We start from the raw sequence: 11,000 nt of genomic DNA on the forward strand, positions 1-11,000 counted from the left end.
GTGCTACACACACTGTTCCAAGACCAGAGAAAAAATTAGGTAGTGTCTCAAATCACTTTACTAACCCAGTAAAACTCTGATATCAAAATCTGATTAAAGAAATTAAAACTTCACATAAATAATAATAGGCTGAATTCAGCAATACATTTTAAAAGTAGTGTATGAGCAACTAGATTTAACTCCAGAAATCCAGGGATGGGTCAATGCTAGGAAGTCTCTTCACTCTAATAGGTAAAAGGAACTATATGGAGACACCTGTTGACATCAAATGGATTTTTAAAAAATTCAGATTATTGGGACTTCCCTGGTGGTCCAATGGTTACAGACATGGGGAGAGAGGAGGGAAGGGTGAGATGTATGGAAAGAGTAACATGGAAACTTTCATTACCATGTGTAAAATAGACAGCCAATGGGAATTTCCTGAGCTGTATGGCTCAGGAAACTCAAACAGGGGCTCTGGATCAACTTAGAGGGGTGGGATGGGGAGGGAGTTGGGACAGATGTTCAAAAGGGAGGGGATATATGTATACCTATGGCTGATTCATGTTGAGGTTTAACAGAAAATGGCAAAATTCTGTAAGCCAATTATCCTCCAATAAAAAATAAATTAACTTTTTTTTAAATCTAACCCAAGAAAGAAATCATTAGTTGGAATATGGGACATACTAAAGACCAAACTAAAATGTACTTAAGCTCTTAATATATAAATTATAAAGTATTTTTTAAACATTATCCACATGAAAAGACTGTTCTAATTTGGAAAAGAGAAATAAATTTACTGTTGAATAAAAAAAAAAATCCACCTTGAAATTCATGGGACATGGGTTCAATCTCTAGTCATGGAACTAGGATTCCACATGCCACAGGGCAGCTAAGCCCATACACTGCTACTACTGAGCCCATGAGCCACGACTAGAGAGAAGTCCATGAGCCACTACAAAGAGCCCACATGGCACAACAAAGACCTGGACACAACCAAATTAGTAAATTAATTTTTCTTTGATTAAGATTCTTTTCTAGAAAGTCAAGTCATTTTTGGTTGCAGGTAACAGAATCCAAGTCAAGTTTGCACACATAGATCTATCTCATGAAAGGCAATGAATCAGAACCAAAAAGAATTGCTGGAGAGGAAAAGGAAAAAGTTGTCTTTTATATCTGTCCATTAAGAATAAATATTCTAAAATCAATAAATTTCTTATAAATCAATAACAGCTGTCTCGAAAAACCAATGGGGAAAAATTCCAGAACCACAGATCAAATTGCCAATATCCATTGGATCATAGAAAAAGCAAGAGAATCCAAAAAAAACGTCTACTTCTGCTTCATTGACTAAGCTAAAGCATTTGACTGTGTGGATCACAACAAACTGGAAAATTCTTCAAGAGATGGGAATACCAGACCACCTTACCTACCTCCTGAGAAACCTATATACAGGACAAGAAGCAGCAGTTAGAACCAGACTTAGAACAGTGGACTGGTTCCAAATTGGGAAAGGAGTACATCAAGGCTGTATATTGTCACCCTGTTTATTTAACTTACATGCAGAGTACATCATGTGAAATGCTGGGCTGGATGAAGCACAAGCTGAAATCAAGATTGCCTGGAGAAATATCAATAACTTCAGATATGCAGATGACACCACCCTAATGTCTGAAAGTGAAGAAGAACTAAAGAGCCTCTTGATGAAGGTGAAAGAGGAGAGTGAAAAAGCTGGCTTAAAACTCAACATTCAAAAAACTAAGATCATGGCACCTGGTCCCATCACTTCATGGAAGATAGATGGGGGGAAAATAGAAACAGTGACTTTATTTTCTTGGGCCCCAATGTGACTGCTGATGTTGACTGCAGCCATGAAATTAAAAGAAGTTTGCTCCTTGGAAGAAGAGCTATGACAAACCTAGACAGCATATTAAAAAGCAGAGACATTACTTTGCTGACAAAGGTCCATATAGTCAAAGCTATGGTTTTTCCATTAGTCTTATACAGATGTGAGAGTTGGACCATAAAGAAAGATGAGTGCCAAAAATTGATGCTTTTGAACTGTGGTGCTGGAGAAGATTCTTGAGAGTTCCTTGGACAGCATCAAACCAGATAATCCTAAAGGCAAGCAACCCTGAATATTCATTGGAAGGACTGATGCTGAAGTTGAAGCTCCGATACTTTGGCCACCTGATAAGAAGAGCCGACTCATTGAAAAGACCCTGATGCTGGGAAAGATTGAAGGTAGTAGGAGAAGGGCTCAATATTGGATGAGATGGTTGGATGGCATCACCGATTCAATGGACATGAGTTTGAGCAAACTCCAGGAGGTAGAGAAGGACAGGGAAGCCTGGTGTACAAAGAGTCAGACATGACTGAGTGACTGAACAACAACAACGATATCAATGAAAGACTATAACAAACCTAGAGGATTGATGCTAGTTATGTACAAATATTGAAGAAATGTAGAATATTTTATGTGATGATATAAAAAGGAAATTTGGTGAAAATAGAGGCATGTTCGTGGGTAAGAAGACGCATGTTGTAAAAATGTCCAACTGCCTTAAATAAATCTATAAATTCAAATCAATCCCAATGGTGTTGTTTTCAGAATTTAACGATACAATCCTAAAATTGAGGTGGAACGCTTAATAAAAGTCAGGAAAATCTTGGGATATTGCCTGTGTGTGTGTGTGTGTGTGTGTGTGTGTGTGTGTGTATCACATACTAAAACCTTTACATCTATTGAGTGCTTACATTGTACTGAATTAAGTGTTTCACATGCACTATGGATTCTATTTTCTCCTCCTCAAAACTCAAAGTACAATTACCTGCAACTTTGAGATGTTTAAAAAGTTTGCCAGTAACACAGAGGCACTATTATAAATGTCAGGAGTTTTATTTGAAGCCAAAACTCATTACTTCAGGGCTTAAAAGTTTAACTACTATACTGATTAAATATCTTACAAAGCTTAGAGTAATTTAAACAACCTGGTACAGAAAGAGGGCTCAATTGAACAAATTAATAGGAAGAAATATATATACCTATCTTATTCCTAACATAAGAAAAGAATTACAGGTTTTTTGTTTCACTTTATTTCTTCCATGATTTATTATGATGAACAATATAAGGGAGAACTTGTTTATTGTATTACATTTTTCATAGAAAGTGTTATTGAATATATTTATCAATTCTATTTTTCTTTTTGTAATTCATCTTTTCTTTATAACTTTTCCCTCCTATTTCCTTTGGTGTGTTTTGTTCTTTTTTGAGTTTTTTGAGCTGAATGCTAATGTTTTTATTTAATAATGAAGCATTCTTGCCTATTCATTTTTCCAACTGAACTTTGCGTTCTCTTAAAGTTCTGAAAAACTGCTATGAGAATGTTTATCAGAATTTTATTAAAGGTATAAATTAATATGTGGTGAAACAACATTTTTACACATTGAATCTTCTCAACAAGAAGCATGTCCTTCCATTTATTCAAGTCTTCTTTTGTGAATTTCAGTACTGTTTCAGAGTTTCATTCCTATGGGTTCTGCACAGCTTTCAAGAGTTCATGCCAGGGAAATTTTTTTCCTTCATAATTAGCTATTGCTATTTTATTAGAAAGCTCTTGATTTTGTTAACTGAATTCATCTTGTAGCTGGTTCCCCTATAAATCCTCTTCTATAGCTTCCCTAGGATTTTCAAGAAAGAAAAAAAATTATTATATGAAATTAAGATAATTTCATTTTCTACTTCTTAGTTTCTTCTTTCAGTTTCTTAAACAATTGCCTTAGCTCAAACTTTGAGAACAATGTCAACTAATAATGGTAATTGTTAGCATATTTGTGCTGATTCTGACTTTAAGGAAAATGTCTTATTTTTTCGTTACACTATTTGTTCTGAGATAATTATAGATTCACATGCAGTCATAAGTCGCAAAGAGACCTCATGTATCCTTTACCCAGCTTCCCATAAAGTTATAGCTTGCAAAAGTATAATCAGGATATTAATATTAATCCAATTTACATCTTATTCAGATTTTCCCAGGTCTGCTTGTATTTGTGTGTGTGCATGTGTATGTGTTTTAACTCTGAGGAATTTCATCATGTTCTTGTAACCACTAGCACAGTCAAGACACAGGACAGTTCCACCACCACAAGGATCCCTTGTATTGCTCTTCGATAGCCACAATAGCCTCTGCCCCCTTACCAACCCTCACACCCCATCCCTGACTCCTGAAAATCACTCATTTGTGCTCCATTCCTATACTTTTCTCATTTCTCATTTCCTCATTTGTTCTCCGTTCTCTATACTTCCTTGAAATAAACTTATATACAGTATGTGATATTTTGAGATTGGCTTTAACAGCTTCACCATAATCCCCTGGCAATTCATCCAAGTTGCTGTGTGCATCAATAGCTGTTTTTGTTTCTGTTTTGCTGAGTGTATTCCACAGTCAGGGTACACCACAACTGGTGTCACCATTCACTCTCTGGAAGATTTCTGAATTGTTTCCAGTTGGGGGTATTATGAATATATATGTTGAACATCTTCTCATGAGCTTATTTGCTATCTGTATGTTCTGCTTATTACAAAATATCTGTACGTGTCTTTTTCTAATTGGATTTTTTTTTTTTACTACTGAGTTTTGAGTGACTTTTATATATTCTTGGTGCTGCTGCTGCTGCTGCTGTCGCTTTAGTCGTGTCCGACTCTGTGCGACCCCATGGACGGCAGCCCACCAGGCTCCCCCGTCCCTGGGATTCTCCAGGCAAGAACACTGGAGTGGGTTGCCATTTCCTTCTCCAAAGCATGAAAGTGAAAAGAGAAAGTGAAGTTGCTCAGTCGTGCCCGACTCTTCGCGACCCCATGGACTGCAGCCCACCAGGCTTCTCCGTCCATGGGATTTTCCAGACAAGAGTACTGGAGTGGGTTGCCATTGCCTTCTCCGATTCTCGGTGCTAGTCATCGTCAAAGATGTGATTTGCAAATATTTCCTCTTTGTGGCTCCTCTTATTCCCTTCAAATAGCTCCCATGGATAAAAAGCTTTTAATTTTGATGAAGTCCAATATATTGTGGCTTTCTGGTATAGATAATGGTTTCACGTCAAATTTAAGAACCCTTCGTCTAGACCCAAATCCCAAGATCTTCTATTTTTTCTAAATGTTTTATAGTTTGTTTTATACTTAAGTCTGTGATAAAGTATTTGTCAAAGCCCAACACTCATTCATTATTAAAACTCAGTAAATTAGGAATAGAAGGGAATTATCTCAAATTGATAAAGAGCATTTACAAAAAAAGAAAAAAAACTACAGCTAATGTGCTTAATGGTGAAAGACTAAATGCTTTTTGCCTAGGATCAGAAACAAGGCAAGTATGTCTGCACTCACTGCTTTTGTTCAATGTGGTGCTAGAAGTCCTGGCCCCTGCAATAAGGCAAAATAAAGGAATATAAGGCATGTTGTTTAGAAATAAAATTGTCTTTATTCGAAGATGATATAATTGTCCATATAGAAAATTACATGGAATCTACCAAAAAACCGATAATATATGAGTTAAGTAATGTTTCTGGATACAAATTCAACACACAAAAAATCGATTGCTTATCTATGTACTAATAATGAACCTATGGAAACTGAAATTAAAAGCATAATAGCATTTACAATGATTCCAAATAAAGTTAAATACTTAGGTATGCATTTACCAGGGGCTTACCCACTGGCTCAGTGGTAAAGAATCCGCCTACAATGCAGGAAATACGGGTTTGATCCCTGGGTGGGAAGATCCCCTGGAGGAGGGCCTGGCACCCACTCCAGTATTCTTGCCCGGAGAACCCCATGGACAGAGGAGCCTGGCCAACTACAGTCCATAGGGTCACAAAGAGTCAGAAACGACTGAAGCAACTGAGCACAGCACAGCACATACATTTACCAGGGCTTCCCGGGTGGCACAGTGGTAAAGAGTCCACCTGTCAGTTCAGGAGGTACAGGAGACGCAGGTTCAAACCCTGGGTCAGGAAGATCCTCTGGAGTAGGAAATGGCAACCCATTCTATTCTTGCCTGAAAAATCCCATGGACAGAGGAGTTTGGTGGGCTACAGGAGTCGCAAAGAGTCAGACATGACTGAGTGACTGAGCCCAGATGCATACATTTACCAAAACATGTACAGGATCTATATGCTAAATATTACAAAATGCTGATGAACTAAATCAAAAAAAATAGCCTCACACCAACCAGAGTGGCTATCATCAAAAAATCCACAAAGAAAAAATTCTGGAGATGGTGTGCAGAGAAGGGAACCCTCCTGCACTGTTGGTGGGAATGTAAATTGTTACACCCACTATGGAGAACGGTATGGAGGTTCCTTAAAAAACTAAAAATAGAGCTACCATATGATTCTGCAGTCTTATTCCTGGGCGTATATCCAGGAGTAAGATATATTTTTTCTTACTATTCTTACTTTCTCTCTGTTTTTCTCTCTGTTTTTGTTGGATACAAATTCAACACACACAAAAAAATCAATTGCTTATCTATGTACTAATAATGAACCTATGGGAACTGAAATTAAAAGCATAGTAGCATTTACAATGATTCCAAATAAAGTTAAATGCTTAGGCATGCATTTACCAGGGGCTTACCCACTGGCTCAGTGGTAAAGAATCCGAGAAAAACACGGCCACAAAAGATACACATACCTGAAAGTTCAGTGCAGCCCTGCTTCCAATAGCCAAGACCATCTGCAGCAACCTGGATGGACATAGAGAGTGTCATACTGAGAGAAGTAAGTCAGACAGAGAAGGGGAAATGTCACATGACTTCCCTTATATGTGGGATCTAAAAGAAATTATACAAGTGAACTTACAAAGCAGAAAGAGACTCACAGACTTAGAAAACAAACTCATGGTTGCTGGCAGGGGTGGGCATGGGGAGGGATAGTTAAGGACTTTTGAAAGGTCATGTGCACACTTCTGTATTTAAAACGGATAACCAACAAAACGTATTGTATAGCACATGGAACTCTGCTCAACATTATGTGGCAGCCTGGATGGGAGGGAGTTTGGGGGAGAGTGGATACATGTTTCTGCATGGCTGAGCCCTTCACTGTTCACCTGGGACTATCACAACTTTGCTAAACAGCTGTAGAGCATACAAAATGTTGTTGGTGTTAAAAAATTAAAATGAAATTTGAAAAAGGAAAATCTAAATCAGTTCAAAGACATACTGAACTCATGAATTGAATGATTCAACACAATAAAGATGTCAGCTCTATTCAAGTTGATTTTTAGATTTAATGCAATTCCTACCGAAATCCCAGCAAGATTTTTTGTAGACATACACAAGCTTATTCTAAAGTTTGTGTGGAAGACATAGGCCCTAGAACAGCTAAAACAACCTTCAGAAAGAAGAATGAAGTGTGAGAATCACTCACTCTGTTCTGGGCTAAACATCTTCAAATAATTCTTTTTAAAGGAAGAATGTGGATCATACACTCTTACCCACAAAACTGAAAAATGGAAACATTTCCATGCTTTCTTTTGGCAGTCAATGTTGCAGATGGGAAATCTGAAGTCATCCTAACTTGTGGATAATGTTTTTTTTAAGTTTTTGATTCTCGAATATCTTTTTCTTATTAAATATAATTACTTCCATGATATGTCTAGATGAGATCTCTTTTTACTATCATGCCTAAAATATAGTAAAACACTTATGGACACATACGTGGTTTCCCTTTTGGCTTCTAAGAAATCAAAAGAAAACTTTTTTTTGTTCTGACTGACCATTGCCTCCTCCAGCTATTCTGGTTTACCTCCCACCCAACACCTCTTGTTCTTTGCTCCTATCCTGTGCAAGTCTAAGATCTTAATTGCAAGCACCCATACTAACTCTTGCTGCTTTAGTCATGAATTAATTTATTAAACAGATATTGAGAATCTAACCAAAATATCAACCAGTGAGGACTCCAGCGATGCCACCACTGAACGCTGGGGGCTGCTCACAGCATTACCGCTTGAGCACTGGACCCCAGACACTGCAGTTTGTGCCGTGGCTTCCACTGTCCTGGACCAGTACTGCCACCCTCAGAATGACATCTCCTCAATCCTTTCATCATTGTGCTACAAGCCCCCTTTTCAAAGTTCCATCTGCCTGAGCCTGACTGGCTGGCACAGGTCACATGCTGGTACCCTAGCGAGCAGCCTGAGAAAATGGGATTCCGGCCTTTTCTGATTCTATGTGTCAGACAGTAAAGACATCTAACATGAGAAATTTCACAAGCAGAGAAAGGAAGTTCCACTAGGACCTTGCTTCTCTGTCCTCCCTCTTCTCGCTCATCATTTTCATCTCTGTATCCACTCACATTTTGGGGAGAAACACTCAAGTTTGTTTTCCACATCACTATTACAGTTTTCCATTGTGTCAGTGCTGCTCCTCACCTGCCTTAGTGTGGGTATAAATATATGTGTGTGTGTGTGTGAAAGTGAAAAGTATTAGTCATGCACTTATGTCTGACTCTTTGCCATACCATGGACTGTAAGCCTGCTAGTCTCTCCTCTGCCTATGGAATTCTCCAAGAAGTGGTTAGCCATTCCCTTTCCCAGGGGATAGAACCTGGGTGTCCCACATTGCAGGCAGATTCTTTACCAGATGTCTGAGCCACGAGAGAAGCAATATATATATTTATATATAGATATATATTTATTTATCAGTTCAGTTCAGTCGCTCAGTCGTGTCTGACTGTTTGCAACCCCATGGATGGCAACACACCAGGCTTCCCTGTCCATCACCAACTCCCGGAGCTTGCTCAAACTCATGTCCGTTGAGTTAGTGATGCCATCCAACCATCTCATCCTCTGTTGTCCCCTTCTCCTCCCGCCTTCAATCTTTCCCAGCATCGGGGTCTCTTCCATTGAGTCAGTTCTTCACATCAGGTGGCCAAAGTATTGGAGTTTCAGCTTCAGCATCAGTCCTTCCAATGAATATTCAAGGCTGATTTTCTTTAGGATTGACCGGTTCGATCTCTTTTCAGTCCAAGGGACTCTCAAGAGTCTTCTCTATATAAATATTTAAATATATATATATATATATATAATTTATATGCATGTAAATTTATATTTATACAATATATTTATATAAACCATATATGTATATTTAAATTTTGTTCTCATCCTTCCTTTGAACTTGCAATTCATGGGAGTGTTGACTGCAAAGATAGATGTCAACAATTCCTCCTGAACCTGTTTGCACAATTATCCCCCTCCATCAAGGGGTGAAATTTTCCCTTGGTATCTCTAATTTTTTTGAAGAGATCTCTAGTCTTTCCTATTCTATTGTTTTCCTCCATTTCTTTCATTGATTGCTGAGGAAGGCTTTTTTTATCTCTCCTTGCTCGTCTTTGGAACTCTGCATTCATATGCTTATATCTTTCCTTTTCTCCTTTGTTTTTCACTTCTCTTCTTTTCACAGCTATTTATAAGGCCTCCTCAGACACCCATTTTGCTTTCTGCATTTCTTTTTCTTGGGGATGGTCTTGATCCCTTTCTCCTGTACAATGTCACAAACCTCCATCCATAGTTCATCAGGTACTCTATCTATCAGATCTAGTCAGTTAAATCTACTTCTCACTTCCACTGTATAATCATAAGGGATTTGATTTAGGTCATACCTGAACAGTCTAGTGGTTTTCCCTACTTTCTTCAATTTAAGTCTGAATTTGGCAATAAGGAGTTCATGATCTGAGCCACAGTCAGTCCCAGTCTTATTTTTGCTGACTGTATAGAGCTTCCCCCTATTTGGCTGCAAAGGATATAATCAATCTGATTTCAGTGTTGACCATCTGATGATATCCTTATGTACAGTCTTCTCTTGTGTTGTTGGAAGACAAGAGCAGATGATATTAAGAAGAGGTGGCAAGAATACACAGAAAAACTATACAAAAAAGATCTTCACAACCCAGATAATCACGATGATGTGATCACTCATCTAGAGTCAGACATCCTGGAATGTGAAGTCAAGTGGGTCTCAGGAAATATCACTAAGAACAAAGCTAGTGGAGGTGATGGAACTCCAGTTGAGCTATTTCACATCCTGAAAGATGATGCTGTGAAAGTGCTGCACTCAATATGCCAGCAAATTTGGAAAATTCAGCAGTGGCCACAGGACTAGAAAAGGTCAGTTTTCATTCCAATCTCAAAGAAAGGCAATGCCAAAGAATGCTCAAACTACCGCACAATTGCACTCATCTCACACGCTAGTAAAGTAATGCTCAAAATTCTCCAAGCCAGGCTTCAGCAATATGTGAACTACGAAATTCCAGATGTTCAAGCTGGTTTCAGAAAAGGCAGAGGAACCAGAGATCAAGTTGCCAACATCCACTGGATTATCAAAAAAGCAAGAGAGTTCCAGAAAAACATCTGTTTCTGCTTTATTGATTATGCCAAAGCCTTTGACTGTGTGGATCACAATAAACTGTGGAAAATTCTTAAAGAGATGGGAATACCAGACCACCTGACCTGCCTCTTGAGAAATTTGTATGCAGGTCAGGAAGCAACAGTTAGAACTGGACATGGAACAACAGACTGGTTCCAAATAGGAAAAGGAGTACATCAAGGCTGTATATTGTTACCCTGCTTACTAAACTTATATGCAGAGTACATCATGAGAAACGCTGGGCTGTATGAAGCAAAAGCTGGAATCAAGATTGCCAGGAGAAATATCAATAACCTCAGATATGCAGATGACACCACCCTTATGGCAGAAAGTGAAGAAGAACTAAAAAGCCTCTTGATGAAAGTGAAAGTGGAGAGTGAAAAAGTTTGCTTAAAGCTCAACATTCAGAAAACAAAGATCATGGCATCTGGTCCTATCACTTCATGGGAAATAGATGGGGAAACAGTGGCTGACTTTATTTTGGGGGCTCGAAATTCACTGCAGATGGTGATTGCAGCCATGAAATTAAAAAAAGCTTACTCCTTGGAAGGAAAGTTATCACTAACCTAGACAGCATATTAAAAGCAGAGACATTACTTTGTCAAC

The 11,000-nt window shown here is 38.3% G+C and overlaps 1 long non-coding RNA gene across 1 annotated transcript in view; it reads right to left on the reverse strand.

Annotated features, from left to right (window-relative positions):
* Positions 1 to 6,746, reverse strand: part of LOC139185639 (uncharacterized) — a 72,966-nt gene extending 66,220 nt beyond the window's left edge. Inside the window, exon 1 of the long non-coding RNA XR_011569139.1 lies at positions 6,665 to 6,746. This is a non-coding gene — a long non-coding RNA (uncharacterized lncRNA). The remainder of the gene's footprint in view (positions 1 to 6,664) is intronic.
* Between the last annotated feature and the right edge of the window lie 4,254 nt (positions 6,747 to 11,000).

This window comes from Bos indicus, chromosome 11 (genome assembly GCF_029378745.1).
Source record: "Bos indicus isolate NIAB-ARS_2022 breed Sahiwal x Tharparkar chromosome 11, NIAB-ARS_B.indTharparkar_mat_pri_1.0, whole genome shotgun sequence".
Classification (NCBI taxonomy): Eukaryota; Metazoa; Chordata; class Mammalia; order Artiodactyla; family Bovidae; genus Bos; species Bos indicus.